At 43.2% G+C, this 16,206-nt stretch overlaps 1 pseudogene; it reads left to right on the top strand.

Annotated features, from left to right (window-relative positions):
• LOC146786129 (cytochrome P450 2F2-like) overlaps positions 1-9,932 on the top strand; it is a 69,592-nt pseudogene extending 59,660 nt beyond the window's left edge.
• Positions 9,933-16,206: the final 6,274 nt, after the last annotated feature.

Raw genomic sequence — 16,206 nt, 5'->3', positions numbered from 1 at the left:
TTGAGAATAATATCTGGGGGAGTATATTGGGTGCAGCTGCATCTCTTTCCATATACAGATGTGGCAGGTCCAGTGGACCATGGGATCCAATAGTGTGCAAAGGAGCTCTGTGTAATATAGTTCAAAGTCCGGTGCGTTGAGGCCCCCGATGTCATATGGCATGGTGAGAGCTTCCCATTTAGCGTGTAGTTGTTTCCCAGCCCAGGCAAGTTTGATCATTATTGAGCGTAATGTGGTGAAGAATACACCCATTAATAGGATTGGGATATTCTGAACTAAGAATAGGAATCTCAGGAGCACCACCATTTTCATGATGGGGATGTGTCCCATTAATGACAGTGGGAGTTTGATCCAACGATGAATATCCTTCTCAAGCTTAGTTATTGCTTTCCCATAATTGTTCCTTATAACTATTGTGGGGTCTGTGTGAATCTGTATGCCCAAGTACCGACTGAGTCTGTCGTCCAACTCAACAGGAACTCAAGGGGGACTGGTGCCATAGCCGGAGTGAGGGGGAGCACCATGGACTTCTCCCAGTTAATGCTGAGTCCTGACAGGTCTCCGAAGTGCACCACCTCTCTAATTACTGGGGAGAGATTCTCCTCCGGGTCCCGAATGAATATTAGTGTGTGATCTGCATATGCTGAAATTATGAGATTGTGGCTATGGTATTCATGTATTGCACTTGCTAAAGGTTTTCGCTATCAAGGTATATAGTAAAGGCGATAAGGGGCATCCCTGCCTGGTGCCTCTGGAGATCCTCTACAGTGGTGAGACAGAGTTCCCAATAAGGACCCTGACCACAGGTTCCTAGTATAGTGTATCAACTAGGCTTAGAAAATTCTCCCAAACTCCTATGCGCCGGAGCCTTCTCAGTGTCTAGGAAAATTGTGATGGCCCTCACCTTCTGGTTGATCTGTTATATAGCGTCAAAGCATGACCCCATCAAGGCCTGTATCTGTGGAAGAAAAGATAATGAGCTGTAAATTTTAATTCCTAAATTCTTGAGACAATTTTTTGGGGGTCCTGGAAGTGGGCAATTGCTAGACCAGCAGTCTGCCACAAAGTCCTGAGGGACAACTCCAAAGGTCACAAGCTCCGTTGTATCCCGGTTGCATCTAAGGTGGTGCGACTCAAGTCACTGAAAGACACCGGTGAGACAATTGGTGATCACTTTCTCATCTAAGTCTGTGTCTTTATCACATGAGAACAACAGCTGAGTGTCGTCTGCGTATGAGATGACCAAAAGACTCTGCCAGCGTAGAAAGAGGGGTCAGGTACACATTGAAAAGCGTGGGGCTAGGAGTCGATTCCTGTGGCACTCCCACCAACAGAGGCCTGGCCTGGGCTGTAAAAGGAGGCAGCCAGACTTCCATGTACCGTTCGTCCAGAAATGATGCCAGCCAGTTGTAAGCCTGAAGTCTGATTCCTATTGCATGTAGTACTTTCAGCAGCTTGTGGTGAGGTACCGTGTCAAATGCTGCTGTAAGGTCGAGCAATATCAGCATTTCTTTTCCTCCCCTGTCAAGGACGTTTCAGATGTGCTCCGTCACTTCCAAAAGTGCTGCCTCAGTACTAAATTGAGGGCGGAAGCCAGATTGCATGGCATGAAGAATACCGTTGTTCTTCAAGTATATGGACAGTTGACTGTTCACTTCCTTCTCCAGAATTTTGGAGAAGGCCGAGAGTAGCGAAATAGGCCTAAAGTTTGTAGCAATAGGCCTATAGTTTGAAGCAATTCTGCTTTGAACACCGGGTCTAATAGAGAGTATGGGGGAACCTCCATGGGAAGCGGCTGCCCTCTGTCCCCAAGATTCTAGATCAAGTACTATGGGTTAATGATCAGAATAAGTACATGGCAGTGGCTTGCATCTCAAGACCTGAGATGCCAGGCCCTTGGATATCAACGAGTAGTCTGCACACGCGTGTGTGGCGTGTCCTGCTGAGTAATGTGTCAACCCAGCCCCATGGGGGTTTCGATGTCTCCATATATCAATGAGATCTAGTGTTTCTATGATGCCACTGATTGCACATGCAGCCGCAGATGGGTGACAAAGTGGGCCTCTGGACCAGTCAAGCCTGGGACCCAATCTATAATTGAAGTCTCCACCCCAGATTTGCGGTAATGTGCTCTACTGTGAAAGGCGTGTACTGAGTGCACGGTAGAAATGTGGGTCTTCATAATTCTGGCCATATACCCCCACCAGCACTACTTCTCAGTGACAGCCGCTGTAGGTAAGAGTAGTGGGGCGGTGGGGCCAGGTGAGGGGGATGTCAAGTGAAGACCACAAGGGAACATTAAATAAATAATTCATTTTCCCTCATGGTCATCTCTCGAAATCCCCCCTCACCTAGCCCCACCGCCCTACCGCTCTTACCTACAGCGGCTGTCCAGTGACCTGTATTAAAGCGGGTCAACATGCACCTCCTGTCACTGTATCTTAAATATACCGTCTACCCATAATAAAACACTCCAGGCAGTCGCTGCAGTGTTAGTGTGCTGCTAATATGTGCCAGATGTGTCTTCTGAACATACGCCACATGTACCGAGTGCCTTCTGAGATATTTCATGACCTTGCAAACTTTTCTTTGGTCATTAAGTCCTCTAATATTCCGTGTGAGAAATCGCATCTGTGTGGTGGCCTGTTGTTCAACTGTGTCATGTCTCATATCGTGTTGGATGGAATCCTAGTGTGTGCATATCAGTTGTATTCAGTTAGTCCAGTAATATATTCACTTATTGTTTGTGATAAAAAACAGAGCAAAAACCCCAAAACTGCCCCTCCCATGCCATTAGCATACAAATGTTGCTTGGCTGAACATTGCACCTCCCCCACCCTGCCCTGAGTATCTATTAAGGGACTTAACTAAAACCCACAATGCAAATACAGTGGTAAACACATGGAGATGGATGCACCTGACCCGGAGCTTCCTCCCAGCCTTGTGTCAGATGGTTGCAATGAAACCACGTTAAGTCAATTGAACCTGCATACTGTTAGTCCAGAGAATGTATGAAATATGTCCCACAGGTTTGCAGTTGAAGGTGCTCCCATATATATGCAGCAACCATGATGCAACAGTCTTGGTACCACTCATGTCTCTGTGGTAAAATGCTATCTGAGCAGATTTCAGGGCACAGGCACAGACTCCCAACCCTAGTGGATTTAAAGTTAACCTTCTTACCATTGATTTCATGGTGATTCCCTTTCCCCACCTGGATAAGTAGGGGAAAATATTCTGCAGAACAAAGTTTATTCCACAATGTATCCTCCGTTGTAGCAGTCCCCAAGGTGACACCATCAGCATGAAGCTTACTGGTCTATTATTCCTGTCTATTCAAGGTATATAGTCAGTGAGCTACTGGTCTGTGTCTTGAAGGGGATCTCCCTCCATTGTGTTGTGTTGAGGGGATTTTCTCCATGTTCTAGTTTTCTCTCTTTGTTTGATGAAGTACGCAACCTAGTTGGGAAGTAGTGGGCCTTTACCTCTGCTATGACTCGCAATTTGGCAGGATACAACATGCTGTATTCCATTTGAAGTTCCCGCAGTTGTCTCTTGGCTTGTAGGAAGATCTGATATGCATCTTGGACCTGCTGAGTGAAGTCTGGATACAAGGATAGTTTGGAGCCCTCATTTTCCAACATTTTCATTTCTCACGCTTTAGGCAGAGCTGCGTCTTGGTTCCAGTAGTTTAGGAGTCGGGCAATAATCGGGTGTGGGCTGGCCCCCAGAACCAGTCGCGGCACTTGAGATTAGATTGATATACACACTCAACTACAAATATTTCTTAGAATGTGTCTCTCCCAGTAATGTGCAGAGAGGGTTCGCCACATATTTTCCCATGTTCTCTATGTTGGTGGATTCCACTACAACCACCATGTGGATATTTTTCCTTCTGGAGTGCGCCCCTCAAAGTCCTCTGCTTTTTGTTGTAGGGTGTGGAGAATCTTATCAACTTTTTTGGCTCTCGTTGAGTCCTCCATAAGAGTGTCTTCTGCATTCAAAACTCTTTGTTCCACTGTATCCAGCCTCTCTGTCAAGGTGTTGCGTCATACGATCCATCCTGAACGTAAGTGCGTCTATCTTGCCATCTACTTTCGTTGGGCTTCATTGCATGGCAGTGAGTATCTGCTTCAGTTCATGATCCAATAAATATTCTTTAGCTTCTGATACAGTACTGAGTCTGCTGCATTCATTCCTGACTCTCCTTGAGGATCTGACGGGCTTCATACAGCAGCTTGAATTGCCCTTTATCTGTTTTGTCCATGTCCAATGACTGCACTGGGGTAGCCACCTGCTGCTCTTTGAATCAACCTGAGTGCCGCACCTCGTGGTACAGTGTTACAAGTAACACAATTCTCAATTTGAAGGGGAATGTGTCTCAATGACTCTTGATATGGATCAGGCCCCCAGCTCACATTCTCTGGAGTCGGGCAGCGGCTGCATGTACAGATGCCCAGATTCAGGGTGTTGCCAGTCGGGCCATATCAGTTGCTGCACTTAGAGCCACAGCATGTCTTGTGCTCGGTAGCTGTACTTGAAGGGGGAGCAGGACCTGCTGCCCCTTCTATGGGCATCACCAGCACATGCAGGCCTCTCCCCCTCACCTTGTAGGCCCTGCTTTGATGTTTATTTATTCCCCCCCCTCATATTATACACTTCTTTTGTGAACTGGCACCAAAAGAGGAGAGCGCCCGCTCCTGCCCTCCGCCCAATACCACAATGATTTCTGCCCCTGTGGGCCCGTGTGGGCAGGACACCGTGAGCGCTCTAGTGAGTTGGTTGTAATTTATAAAGCCCAGCATATGTTAACACCTCAGTACAGCCCTTGCACCGCATATCACTATGTCTAGTTGGCTGACACCTGGCTTTAGAGGCGGGGGCGCTCCTCCACCTTCTGCCAGATATTGTACTGTCTTTTTGGCGGCATCCAGGCCTCACCTGCTGCAACCAGCAATCGCAGGTGCACTCACCCACAAGCTGAGGTATAGTCTCGGCCCCCCGCTCTCTTCAACAGACCTCCGGGTCTCAGCTCGCCCACCGCAGAGGGTAAATCTCTCATCTGCTAATTCAGTGATATGCAGCCGATAGTCCCTGCTTCTGTGTTTATCTGTGCACAGCAGGCCGGAGCCAGCCCCAAGGTCCCGAATACAGGGCCGATTTAGATGTTTCTGCTCTCCGTCGAGCGCCGCTTTTTAGGAGGCTGACAGACGAGTCTTCACAGACTGGGGTAGCAGTAATGGCTATGGAGTTGTGCAGTGTTTCTGCAGGATTTTGCCGGATTTTGAGCCGGGTTCTCGGAGCCAAGTTATTTCACGACCACCTTGGAGCCAGGTAAGGTCCACCCCCAATTGATAATATAATTTTGGCAAAATATGTTGTCAGAGAATTCAAAACATAGATACTGAAACTATGTTTTAACTGCTGTAAGTTTTAAATTGTATGAGAAATAAATAAAAAAAGCCCTTTATTTTTTACAAACATTTTATAAATTCCTTCTTATGGTATAATAAACATATCAAAAGCAAAAATTAGACACTCATTTGGATATCCTTGTGTGACAAAGGAATTTATTCAATCAACCATACATTCCATAATCATGAAAATATCCTCTTTCCTATAATCCAATCTCTCTTTAAATTGCAGAGATCCTTAATGAGTAAATACAACTTGTTAGCCCAAAATATTCATGATTCAATTTCACAGTTACAAAATAATAACATCCGATGGTTCTATGAAACAAGAATAAAAATGTGTTAAGTCAAACTCTAGAGCATGCTTGATATACATACATCTTCCTTGTCCTTCTAATGTTAGAGTTAAGTATAATGTTGAACTCCAATGGGAAGAAGATTTACAGGTTGATTGGGCTGTAACTTGCTGGGACAAAATGTGGGCTTCAATGCACAAAGTTTCTAGAGTTGCTCACACCAAGCAAACAGTATATTTTGTATATAATAGACTAATAATACGTTGTCTCTTGGCTTGTAGGAAGATCTGATATGCATCTTGGACCTGCTGAGTGAAGTCTGGATACAAGGATAGTTTGGAGCCCTCATTTTCCAACATTTTCATTTCTCACGCTTTAGGCAGAGCTGCGTCTTGGTTCCAGTAGTTTAGGAGTCGGGCAATAATCGGGTGTGGGCTGGCCCCCAGAACCAGTCGCGGCACTTGAGATTAGATTGATATACACACTCAACTACAAATATTTCTTAGAATGTGTCTCTCCCAGTAATGTGCAGAGAGGGTTCGCCACATATTTTCCCATGTTCTCTATGTTGGTGGATTCCACTACAACCACCATGTGGATATTTTTCCTTCTGGAGTGCGCCCCTCAAAGTCCTCTGCTTTTTGTTGTAGGGTGTGGAGAATCTTATCAACTTTTTTGGCTCTCGTTGAGTCCTCCATAAGAGTGTCTTCTGCATTCAAAACTCTTTGTTCCACTGTATCCAGCCTCTCTGTCAAGGTGTTGCGTCATACGATCCATCCTGAACGTAAGTGCGTCTATCTTGCCATCTACTTTCGTTGGGCTTCATTGCATGGCAGTGAGTATCTGCTTCAGTTCATGATCCAATAAATATTCTTTAGCTTCTGATACAGTACTGAGTCTGCTGCATTCATTCCTGACTCTCCTTGAGGATCTGACGGGCTTCATACAGCAGCTTGAATTGCCCTTTATCTGTTTTGTCCATGTCCAATGACTGCACTGGGGTAGCCACCTGCTGCTCTTTGAATCAACCTGAGTGCCGCACCTCGTGGTACAGTGTTACAAGTAACACAATTCTCAATTTGAAGGGGAATGTGTCTCAATGACTCTTGATATGGATCAGGCCCCCAGCTCACATTCTCTGGAGTCGGGCAGCGGCTGCATGTACAGATGCCCAGATTCAGGGTGTTGCCAGTCGGGCCATATCAGTTGCTGCACTTAGAGCCACAGCATGTCTTGTGCTCGGTAGCTGTACTTGAAGGGGGAGCAGGACCTGCTGCCCCTTCTATGGGCATCACCAGCACATGCAGGCCTCTCCCCCTCACCTTGTAGGCCCTGCTTTGATGTTTATTTATTCCCCCCCCTCATATTATACACTTCTTTTGTGAACTGGCACCAAAAGAGGAGAGCGCCCGCTCCTGCCCTCCGCCCAATACCACAATGATTTCTGCCCCTGTGGGCCCGTGTGGGCAGGACACCGTGAGCGCTCTAGTGAGTTGGTTGTAATTTATAAAGCCCAGCATATGTTAACACCTCAGTACAGCCCTTGCACCGCATATCACTATGTCTAGTTGGCTGACACCTGGCTTTAGAGGCGGGGGCGCTCCTCCACCTTCTGCCAGATATTGTACTGTCTTTTTGGCGGCATCCAGGCCTCACCTGCTGCAACCAGCAATCGCAGGTGCACTCACCCACAAGCTGAGGTATAGTCTCGGCCCCCCGCTCTCTTCAACAGACCTCCGGGTCTCAGCTCGCCCACCGCAGAGGGTAAATCTCTCATCTGCTAATTCAGTGATATGCAGCCGATAGTCCCTGCTTCTGTGTTTATCTGTGCACAGCAGGCCGGAGCCAGCCCCAAGGTCCCGAATACAGGGCCGATTTAGATGTTTCTGCTCTCCGTCGAGCGCCGCTTTTTAGGAGGCTGACAGACGAGTCTTCACAGACTGGGGTAGCAGTAATGGCTATGGAGTTGTGCAGTGTTTCTGCAGGATTTTGCCGGATTTTGAGCCGGGTTCTCGGAGCCAAGTTATTTCACGACCACCTTGGAGCCAGGTAAGGTCCACCCCCAATTGATAATATAATTTTGGCAAAATATGTTGTCAGAGAATTCAAAACATAGATACTGAAACTATGTTTTAACTGCTGTAAGTTTTAAATTGTTTGAGAAATAAATAAAAAAAGCCCTTTATTTTTTACAAACATTTTATAAATTCCTTCTTATGGTATAATAAACATATCAAAAGCAAAAATTAGACACTCATTTGGATATCCTTGTGTGACAAAGGAATTTATTCAATCAACCATACATTCCATAATCATGAAAATATCCTCTTTCCTATAATCCAATCTCTCTTTAAATTGCAGAGATCCTTAATGAGTAAATACAACTTGTTAGCCCAAAATATTCATGATTCAATTTCACAGTTACAAAATAATAACATCCGATGGTTCTATGAAACAAGAATAAAAATGTGTTAAGTCAAACTCTAGAGCATGCTTGATATACATACATCTTCCTTGTCCTTCTAATGTTAGAGTTAAGTATAATGTTGAACTCCAATGGGAAGAAGATTTACAGGTTGATTGGGCTGTAACTTGCTGGGACAAAATTTGGGCTTCAATGCACAAAGTTTCTAGAGTTGCTCACACCAAGCAAACAGTATATTTTGTATATAATAGACTAATAATACGTTATTTGTCTTTATTGAAAGGGAAACAGGCATCACAAAATAATTGTTGGTCATGTGATGCACCACATTGTGACTTGATCCACATCTTATTTAATTTCTTGCAAATTCATATGGTTTAGTTGCATGTTTGGAAATAAATTACGATAATGTTTAATGTTAATATTGCTTATTTAATATCTAATATATTCTTTGAAAATATTTCATCTGACTGGCATATTTTACCTTATCCACCTAAATTCTTATAACTTTTTATCTGCTGTAGCATTTCATCAGATTACTTCGCGATGGAAAAATGATTTTCATCAGATTACCTCACAATGGAAAAATGCTGTGATTGTTACTGATAAAGCTTGGTGGTATGCAGTTTGTTTTAATCATAGTTTAGATAGCGCTTATATTAACCATATTGTGGTAATACTTAAAAGGAAACATATGTGGTCACCTTTAACAACATTCTTTAGCAACTCTAGATTCCAAAGTAAGTCATGAAATATCATTGCTGAAGAAGTTACAAAACCTCCTTGAATATCTATATTTTGAAACTCTACTTATAATATGTTAATCATAAAGTAATTCTGCTTCATGTGTACAATTTATTTATTAATAGTATTACTATAATATTTGTTATTGAATATTTATGAGATTTTATTATTGTTACTTGTTGAATTTATGCAATTTATTCTATTTTTAGTACATATTTCTCTTTTCCTTCCTTCTACCTGCCTATCTCATATTTATGCTTTATTGTATTGATTATTTACTTTTACATTCTTTATGTAGATTTAATCAACATTGCCGTTGCTTTTTGTATGATAATGTCCATAATTTTTTGTGTGCATTATAAATGTGAAATACATTTTGTTATCATATTTTCCTATATTCCATTAGTTATGTTCATGTTATCGTTTCACTTTCTCAATGAAAAATCTTCAAACAAAGAAATAAATAAAAAGCAAAATGTTTGACTTATCTGCTAAGGTCTTATCAGCTCTAGAAATTATTATTTTTCCAATATTTGTTAGCTCACAATAGCACCATGGAGTGATACATCAAGAGTCTGTCTTTGAAACTGAGACGAGTGGAGTGTTGCAAATTAAATTTGAGTACCTCAAATGAAGTTTATGGAAGAGTTGTCCATAAAAGGAATGGAATATGTGCTGGGGGAGAAACAAGGAAGTGCCTTTGAGCAAATTAACCACAAAATTGTGGAGGCTCTGTGTTTACTTGCAAAGCTGTAAGACATGTAACTACAGTGTCTAATGTGAATATAGTAAGAGATATCTTGTCTCAGTTGGACTGTTGAAAAGTATACATGGTTGCATGTGATTCAAGAACATTAGGCACCAATGAGGATGTTTTTCCCTTTCTTGCAGGGTTCTGTCATTATTGCTAAAATTTACTCTTTTCGGTATGATCCTGACTACTGGGAGACACCGAAACTGTTCAATCTTGGCCATTTCCTGGATATGGAAGGGAATTTCATCCAAAAGGAGGCCTTCATACCTTTCTCTGCAGATTTGCCTTGCCCGGGTTAGGATATTTAGTAGTGTCTTCATAAATTATGTCATTAGACATGTCATGAGTCTTCTTAGGAATGCTATATTTTAACTTGCTATAAGTGATGTAATATGAAATGGAATAAGCACTGCATGTAGAAGGTATGAGTTATATTTAATGTAGTGTGGATAGCGAGTTCCCAACAGAGGGCCTGATTCACAAAGGGCCTACTTAATCGGGTGGAGGCCACGCTGTTGTGGTGGAGTCTCCACACTTGGGGAAGAATATCCACAACGAGTATTCTCATTGAAGATATTCTGGCCCAAGTGCGGAGAATCCCCAATAACTGCAGGGCCTCCGCCATGAGTGTGGAGGCCCTTTGTGAATCAGGCTCACAGTGAATGGAGGTTTGCAAGTTATAGGAGGTTTTGGACAAGGAATACGTTATAAATGTAAGTTATAACTCTAACTTTGGAATTTCTAAGGTTTGTGTAGTTTAAGTTGGTTTTGTATAGAAGTAATACATTTACTTTTTTTAACTCTGCCCGTGGTTGAAGTCGCACTACTACTAGCGCTGGGATGCCCCGGGTAGCCATGCACTTTAGAAATGTATCTTCATTCATTCATTCATAAGTATAACTAAGCTTTAACCTTAATTCTTTTTATTCAATTTATACGTTTTTTTATGTTGTATTCTAATCACATAATTTTTATTTGGTATTAATTTTTTTCATGGGGCATTTCAATGCTTTTGTTGTGCTTTCTTGTTTCTTTCACGTAGAGTAGCCTACAGTGAAGTGGCATGGCATAGAGTGATGTGGAGTGGTATATAGTGGAGTAGAGTAGACAAGACCAGAGTGGTATAAAGTGTAGTGAATTAGAATGATGCACAGTAGAGTGGCATAGAGTAAAGTGAGGTACAGTACAGTGGCGTAGAGTAGAGTGGCATACAGTAGGGTGGCATTGTGTGCAGTGGAGCTGAGTGGGGTAGAATGACATAGAGGGGCACTGTGTGGAGTGGCATGGTGTAGAGTAGAATGGTGTACAGTGGAGAGGCATAGTGGTGTGGAGTGGCATACAGAAGAGTGCAGTTGCATACAGTACTGTAGAGTGCACTGTCATAGAGTGTACTGGTGTACAGTAGAGCAGTGCAGGGTAGAATGCATTGACATAGAGTGCAGTGGTTTTAAATGGTGCACATCACAGCAGAGTGGAATATAGTGCAGTGGGATACAGAGCAGTGGAGAACAGTGGTACGGAGTACAGCAATTTGTCGTACAGTGCAGTGGCATAGAATAGAGTGGTGTGCAGTGCAGTGGCATAGAGTGCAGTGACTTGCAATGTAGTGGTGCAGGGGAAAGTGGCACAGAGTGCAGTGGCATAGAGTGTAGTGGCGCACCGTGCTGTGGGGTAGAGTAGAGTGGTGAAAAGTAGAGTGGCATTTAGTACCGAAGCATACAGTAGAGTGATACAGAGTAGAGTAGAGTGGTGGATAGTGCAGTGGCATAAGGTACAGTGGCAAACAGTGCAGTGATGCAGAGTAGAGTAGATTAGCTTAAAGTGCAGTGGTGCATAGTAGAGTCCACTGTCACAGATTGTAGTGCCATAGAGTGCATTGGTGTGGAGTACAGTTGTGCAGAGTAGAGTGCATTGGCATAAAGTGAATGCCATTCAATAGAGTGATACAGAGTAGAGTAGAGTGGCATAGAATTCACTGGCATATAGTGGTGCAGAGTAGAGGGCAGTGGTGTATATTGCACTGGCACAGAGTGCAGTGGTGTACAGTCTAGCAGAGCGGTGAAGAGTGGAGTGGCACACAGTGTAGTGGCACAGAATACAGAGGCATAGAGTTTAGTGGTGTACAGTAGGGTGGTGCAGAACAGTGCAGTGACATAGAGTGCAGTGTCATAGAGTGCACTGGTGCAGAGCGCACACGTGTTAAGTGCAGTGGCATAGATGCCAGTGCTGTAGAGTGGTGCAGAGTACAACAGAGTAGCGTACAGTGAAGTTGGTTACACTAAAGTAGGGTAGAGTGAAGTGGGGTACTTTTGAGTGACATAGAGTAGAGTGGTGTACAGTAGAATACCATAGAGCACAGCGGCGTAGAGTAGAATGATATTGTGTGGAGTGGTGTAGAGTGGCACAATGTGCATTGGCATGGCATAGTGTACATTAGAGTGGCATAGAGTGTAGCGGCATAAAGTTGTGAACACTAAAGTATAGTGTAGTGGTGTACAATGCAGTGGCATAATGTGCAGTGACGTAGAGTAGAGAGGTGCAGAGTAGAGTGGCATAGAGTGCAGTTGTGTTCAGTGCTTTGGCTTAGAGTTCTGCAGAGCACGGTAGAGTGGTGTATAGTACAGTGGAGTCAAATGATGCAGAGTACAGTAGAGCAGCATCAAGGGCATTGGCATAGAGTAGAACAGTGCTCAGTGTAGTGGTGTACAGTGCAAGGGCCTAGAGTAGACTGGTGATTAGTGTAGGGGCATATAGTGCAGTGGCATAGAGAGGAGTGGTGCAAAGTAAGTCTGGGTGGTGAACTCCACTCTGCTTGCAGAGTTTGCAGAGTTTTCCGCACTCTGCGTTATGCGGAGCTTGCGGAGTTCCAGAAAACACGGAGAAGATTTTCTTTCTACGCTGGTTTTAGTCAACATCAAGTCGGTGAGTGTGAGTCAATGTCAAGTTGGCGAGCGCAAGCATTTAAAATCAACCTCCCGGCGAGATTTCTCAATGCGGGCTGTCGGATTTCTCATTGCAAGTGGCCGTGTATGCTTGCCACCGCTTGAATTGACAAACCATCTGTTCGCGTTGAGCAAGCTGCCACTCGAGTAAATAATCTAGTCGAGCGGCAGAAAGGAAGCAGCACCCGCTTGCGCTGTGCAAGGTGCTGTTCGCGATGATTGCACAGTGCGGACTAACACCGGGCACTGAAAATCACCACAAACGGCAGTTATCTAATTCACTCGGCTGCTTACAGAGCTCCGTGTAGCGTGGCTGAGTTTTTTTGCACTTTGCGGAGTTCCGCATAACTTTGCAAACTCCACCCAGGCTTAGTGCAAAGCAGAGTGGTGTGGTGTGCAGTGGCGTAAGCAAAGTGGAATTGTGTAGAGTGCAGTGGCATACAGTGTAGAGGAGTAGTTTGTTGCAGATATCAGTCATGTAGACTGAAGTGGCATAGAGTACTAAGATGCAGAGCAGAGGACAGTGGTATAGAGTGCAGTTGCACAAAGAAAGTGCAGTGGTGTAGACTGCAGTGGTGTTCAGTGCAGTGGCTTAGAGTAGAGTAGTGCAGTGTAGAGTGTCTCAGAATACAGTCATGTGCAGTGGCATAGAGTACAATGGTGAAAAATAGAGTGGTGTAGAGTGCAGTGGTGTTCAGTGCAGTGGCTTAGAGTAGAGTAGTGCAGTGTAGAGTGTCTCAGAATACAGTCATGTGCAGTGGCATAGAGTACAATGGTGAAAAATAGAGTGGTGTAGAGTGCAGTGGTGCAAAGTAGAGTGCAGTAGCATACAATCCAGTAGCTCAGAGGGCAGTGGCATACAGTATAGGGGTGCAGCGTAGAGTAGAATGGTGTAGAGTGCAGTGGCAAGCAGTTCACTGGCATACAGTGCATTGGCATAGAGTGTGGTTGCAGTGCAATGGCATAGAGTATAGTGATACAGAGTTTAATACAGTGGCATAGATTGCAGTGGAATACAGTAAATTGGGTGAAAGAACAGTAGAGTGGCATAGAGTACAGTAGCGTAGAGTGCGGTGACATAGGGTAGAGTGGCTTAGAAAGCAGTGGCATAGAGTGGTGTAGAGTAAAGTGCAGTGGCATACAGTGAAGTGACATACAGTGCAATGGCGTACAGTCTAGTGGTGTACATTAGAGTGGCATAAAGTAGACTGGTGCAGAGCAGAGTGGAGCAGAGTGCGGGAACATTCTGTGAAGCAGCCTATAGTGCAGTGGCATACAGTGCCTTGGTGAGGGGTAGAGTATAGTGGCCTAGCAAGCAATGGCATAGACTGCAGTGGTTCAGAGTAAAGTAGAGTGGAGTAGAGAGCTCTGGCATAGAGTGGAGTGGTGTACAGTACAGTATAATGGCGTAGAGTACATTGGCACTGAGTAGAGTGGCGCAAAGTAGAGTTGAGTCGCCTACAGTGGAGTGGCATAGAATGGAGAGGCATACAATGGAATAGTATAGAGTAGGGTGGTGTAGAGTAGAGTAGCATAGAGTGGAGAGTCATAGAGTGCAGTATCAGAAAGAGAAGTGACATAAAGTTGAGTGAAAAGACGTAGAGTGAAGTGGCATCTATTAAAGTAGAGTGGAGTGGCAGAGAGTGGAATGGTGTCTCATAGAGTGGATTCTCATGCCAAAGAGTGGCATGTCGTACCGTATCTGATAGTGCAGTGGTGTAAAATGGAGTGGCTTGGCATGGAGTGGAATGGTGTAGAGTGGAGTGGCGTACTGTGAAGTGGGATAGAGTGGAATAGCATAGAATGGAGTGGCATACAGTGGAGTGGCATAGAGTGGAATGACGTAGAGAGTAGGGGCATAGAGAGGAATGGCATAGTGTGGAATGGCATAGAATGGCGTGGCATAGAGTAAAGTGGCGAATTGTAGAGTGGAGTGGGGAGTCGTACAGTAGAGTGCAAAAGAATGTTGTGGGGAGTCTTTTGCATTTTCCATCAACCTTTTCTACAGATGTAGCCATAAAATGGCTGTGTTCTGTGTTTGAATGTTAGCTATATGTTATTACTATGTTTGATCACTAATAGGAAGACAGGAGGCATTTTTCCAAAGTGTGAATAGGTGAGGAAACATATTTTTATTTTTCAAATATATTGGAAGTAGCTTGGTGCCTAATTACATTTAAAAAAAAAAGATTTATGACAATTAATAAAAACAAAAATCTTCTATTGCTGTTTAATTTTGTTTGTTATAAAAAAATATTATTTCAAAAGGTACAACAGTACTTCCTGGGTAGTACATTGGTACTTATTATCTTTTTAAAAATGTCTAGAAAAATAAATATACATCTCCCTACCTATTAACAATTTTATGGAGTGCCTCATCCCTTCCTAAAGGTTAAAAACCAATTTTATATATATATATATATGCGCTAAACTCCAATCGCTGCAAAGCTTCCGGCGTTGAACACCAATGGAGGGCGGACCACAGGTACGTGCAAATTCAGTTTATTATTCTTTCCCCTTGCACCCTCGCACTCGCCTGACGCGTTTCGATCCTCTAGGGATCTTGATCACATGACGCGCTGAACAGTGCTTGATAGGTTTAAATAGGCTGTTACATTTTTTTGTTGTTTTGTATTTTTAAAGTGACAAGCACACAAAATACTTAGTGTGAGCAACCATGAACATAGAAGACATACCATATTCGTCACAACGTACACAGAAGAAACAAAGAGGTTAAAACCAATAAATGTTTCAATAAAAACATTAAAATAGTTTTCCTATTCCTCTAAAATATAATACATTGGACTCATGAATAGCTGCCATTATTTGTGCAAATATGCAAATGATGGAAAGTATAAACACGTAGAGAAATTTCCAATATTTAAAATTTCTACATTTTAAAATTTCAAAGGTCCAGGTTTAAATACCACAACGTATCTTATAATTGACCCACTTATGTAAGGTCAGTTGTGCTTATTGACATCCATCCATCTGGTATTCTTTAACTTTTGGTTGCCTAAAGTGCATAAAGTAGATAAGTGCAAAGTGCAATGTGCTGGTGTTAAAAACCAAAATATTCCTAAAATACTCTAAAATGCCTATACAAAAACACCATGAAAAATTCTAAAAATTGGGATTTTATTTTCATCATTTCTTAGAATTGTTTGATTTAGAATAATCTTAAGACTGATTGACCATCATGTAAAGGTATCAATGCTTCATCAATATTTTATCATGTGCAATGCTATAGGTATGTATATAAATCTTCAGTTTGATTCAGACCACCTGGATGCTTAGTGTCAAGATTTAAAATGTACCTGGTTTCGAGTTGGCGCAATGCCCGAACCCGATCACCTCCTCTCTTTTTGTTTTGGATACAATCAATAAGAAAGTATCTCAAAAGGGTGGGATTAGATTTATGGTATTCGGCAAAGTGACGCGCCACTGGGTAAGATTGGTCCTGGTTTTTAATCGCCCTAAGGTGCTGGAGTATACGTTTGTGGCCTTGTAATATCGTGCTTCCTACATAACGAAGGTCACATGGGCACTCCAGCACATAGACCACATGGGTCATTTTACAAGATAGCGATTTCTTGATAGGGTTCTCAACTGGATTGAAGGGAGTTCTGTA

The sequence above is a fragment of the Triturus cristatus genome, chromosome 11 (genome assembly GCF_964204655.1).
Source record: "Triturus cristatus chromosome 11, aTriCri1.1, whole genome shotgun sequence".
NCBI classification, from domain to species: Eukaryota; Metazoa; Chordata; class Amphibia; order Caudata; family Salamandridae; genus Triturus; species Triturus cristatus.
Note: the sequence above shows the minus strand (reverse complement) of the source record. Positions and strands in the feature narration are given on the sequence as shown.